The sequence below is a fragment of the Anneissia japonica genome, unplaced genomic scaffold, assembly GCF_011630105.1.
Source record: "Anneissia japonica isolate Jap-2015-1 unplaced genomic scaffold, ASM1163010v1 scaffold288084_len154654_cov141, whole genome shotgun sequence".
NCBI classification, from domain to species: Eukaryota; Metazoa; Echinodermata; class Crinoidea; order Comatulida; family Comatulidae; genus Anneissia; species Anneissia japonica.
Genome location: NW_022705729.1, coordinates 45,121 through 48,767, shown reverse-complemented (window position 1 = coordinate 48,767; position 3,647 = coordinate 45,121). Strand labels below are relative to the sequence as shown.

The 3,647-nt window shown below is 32.0% G+C and overlaps 1 protein-coding gene across 1 annotated transcript in view; it reads right to left on the bottom strand.

Annotated features, from left to right (window-relative positions):
• Positions 1 to 3,647, bottom strand: part of LOC117105908 (cyclic nucleotide-gated cation channel alpha-3-like) — a 20,239-nt gene that overhangs the window by 15,612 nt on the left and 980 nt on the right. The gene's annotated exons all lie outside the window — the stretch shown is intronic.

The following is a 3,647-nucleotide window of genomic DNA, read 5'->3' as shown; positions in this document are numbered from 1 at the left end:
TATATATATATATATATATATATATATATATATTATTACATATATATCTTATCAAAGCATATCTTTATTAGAATATATATACGTTATATCGATTTATCTAATATGTACATTTGACAGTTGACTATTATATATATATATAGGTCTATATATATAATTTATATAAGCATATATATAATATTTTATTATATATTATTCAATTGTATTACATTGTAATATATTATATTATGCTATATTAAAAATGTAAAATCATACAGGCTTAATAATAAGCATATAGCTGTATCGCTGGATTTCTCTAAGCTCTGTCGTCTTGCTGCACGTTCACTGCATATAATTACACTGAAACTAAACGCTGTATAATATTACGTTTCAACCACATAGTTTAGATTTAAAACAATTCGTAAAACGAAAAAAAATGCATGCAGTGGGGAGAGTCCAGGAGCTATGTCGATAGATCCCCTCCCCCATAAAGAGAGAGAGAGAGAGAAGAAAAAAAGAATGGAAGAAGTGGGAAAATTGGTATAAGAAAGCGCTGCAGATACCTGTAAATGTTGAAATTTGTGTACAGTACTCGATACATCTTACTGTCGACTATACCACAGCTCCACCCTGGGCTCGGTGCTTCGCAAGGCGCATGACCCCCATATTTTCTTTGAATCCGCCCTTGGATAATATGTTATTATATCGATTTGTTTAGATGAGAGAGGAGTCGAAGACCATGCGGAATAGACTGCGTAAATTCACCTACCCCATGAAACTATTGCTAACATCGGATTATATTAAGAATAAACGATAGCCCAAAAGAAGAATCATTTTCAAATTGAAATATATTTAAAAAAAAACCAAAAAAACTTTGTGCTTCAAAATTTTGGGGGATTGAAAACATTGTTGTATAACCACATGAGGGATGTAAACTTAAGTCGGGCACTCTTTGAATACGTCATCAGTATAATTCATCTTACGTGACTTCAGCATCATCTCCGATAGTATGTTACCATAGTAATAAGATAAATTGCATAGATGACTGCGAATTTGTGATTACGGTCCCGTCGCATATCAGAGCGTTTCTCATTATCCGCTCACAGAACAGCTCTGTATGACATGTTCTTAGACACGAATTTTTGATTACGGGCCCGTAGCATTAGTGGATCTGTCTCTTATACACATCTAGATGTGTATAAGAGACAGTACCGGTATATCTTTATTAGAATATATATATACTTATATATGTTATATATGATTGATCTAATATGTACATTTGACAGTTGACTATTATATATATATATATATAGGTCTATATATAATTTATATAAGCATATATATAATATTTTATTATATATTATTCAATTGTATTACATTGTAATATATTATATTATGCTATATTAAAAATGTAAAATCATACAGGCTTAATAATAAGCATATAGCTGTATCGCTGGATTTCTCTAAGCTCTGTCGTCTTGCTGCACGTTCACTGCATATAATTACACTGAAACTAAACGCTGTATAATATTACATTTCAACCACATAGTTTAGATTTAAAACAATTCGTAAAACGAAAAAAAATGCATGCAGTGGGGAGAGTCCAGGAGCTATGTCGATAGATCCCCCCCCCCCATAAAGAGAGAGAGAGAGAGAGAGAAGAAAAAAAGAATGGAAGAAGTGGGAAAATTGTTATAAGAAAGCGCTGCAGATACCTGTAAATGTTGAAATTTGTGTACAGTACTCGATACATCTTACTGTCGACTATACCACAGCTCCACCCTGGGCTCGGTGCTTCGTACGGCGCATGACCCCCATATTTGCTTTGAATCCGCCCTTGGATAATATGCTATTATATCGATTTGTTTAGATGAGAGAGGAGTCGAAGACCATGCGGAATAGACTGCGTAAATTCACCTACCCCATAAAACTATTGCTAACATCGGATTATATTAAGAATAAACGATAGCCCCAAAAGAAGAATCATTTTCAAGTTGAAATATATTTTAAAAAAAACAAAAAAACTTTGTGCTTCAAAATTTTGGGGGATTGAAAACATTGTTGTATAACCACACGAGGGATGTAAACTTAAGTCGGGCACTCATTGCGTCTTACGATGGTCGTACGACTACCCCAACTCCACTCCCTGTGATCCTAGACGACGCGACGATGTCTGCTGATTGTGGGTGGCAGTCTGAACGGATCGTCATTAAAAACGACCCGTTGCGCGCGCGTCGTGTCATTGCGTTTTACATAAAAACGCGTCGGGCGTAGTGAGTGTCCGGCTTTCTGTTCATTGTTCCATGCAAAATACCAAAACAAGTCATAAATTATTTTTGAAATTAACTTACCCATTTTTAAGTAACATTAAAATTATCAACTTGAACATAGAAATTAGTGTATTTAATAAGTGTTTATCCTTCATTTTACAGCGAAAAATGATAGAAAACACTTCCATTATTATTTTTATCCTATTTATCCAGATCAAAAATCAGGGTACACATTTTTTTAATTTAATAAATTCCATGCTTAGGTTAATAATTTGTATATTACTGCAAAATGAGTTAATTTCAATTATTTTTTTTTTATTTATTTATTTTTGTCTTAGGCAGAGGGCAGAGGTTATTATCAGATGTTATTTATGGGGGTTGTTCACGTACAAGGTTGCTATACATTGATGTATTAAGAACAGTAAATTGTCATGACACTTTAAATTTAATAATGAAATATGAATAAGAATAATTTAATAGTGCTTTTACTGATAATGATGGTGATGATTGATAAATCGCCATTGTCGTTATCAATATCATTATCATTAAGATCATCGTCGTCGTCGCCATTATCATTATCATCACCACCATCAATATCGTCGTCATCATCGTTATCATTACAATTTTTAGTATTGGAAGTACTGTATTATTATTATTATTATTATTATTATTATTAGGCCTATTAATATTATTATTATATAATCATTTATTTATAACGACATCTTTATGAATATGATATAAATATTATTATCTGTATGTAGAAAACAAAAACCCCACAGCAAATGCCTTTATACTACTTCCGATAGACCTATGATATATTGTAATATTATTAATAAATCTTGTATTAAAAAGAGATAGGCCTAATAATGGTAAAAGCCTAATAATTATATAATAACTTATTTATAACATCTTTATGAATAGGATATATTGTTATTGTCTGTATGTAGAAAACAAAAACCCCACAGCAAATGCCTTTATATTACTTCCGATATGATATATTGTAATATTATTAATAAATCGTGTATTAAAAGGAGATAGGCCTAATAATGGTAAAAGCGAAAATAAATAAAAACGAATTGTTCCCCTAACACAAACATAAGTTCTTTGGAATACCTTATGCTAGTGATTCTACAACGATTCATTGAATATTCGAATATTATTCCATTATAGTACGTGTTGTTACATAGCATGTTCTGAATCACAATTTCATTACTGTACAATATACGGTACTTTACACGCAATATCCCTAGGCCCATATACTTTCGCAATTATCCGGATGGATAGACATAGGCCTACATACCTTAAATCAAGTTATCAGTAGGCTCTGTATAGGCCCACCTGGTGAAGAAACTACATGTAGGCACTTATCTAGCAATTGATAGGCATTTATTTAGCCTGAAC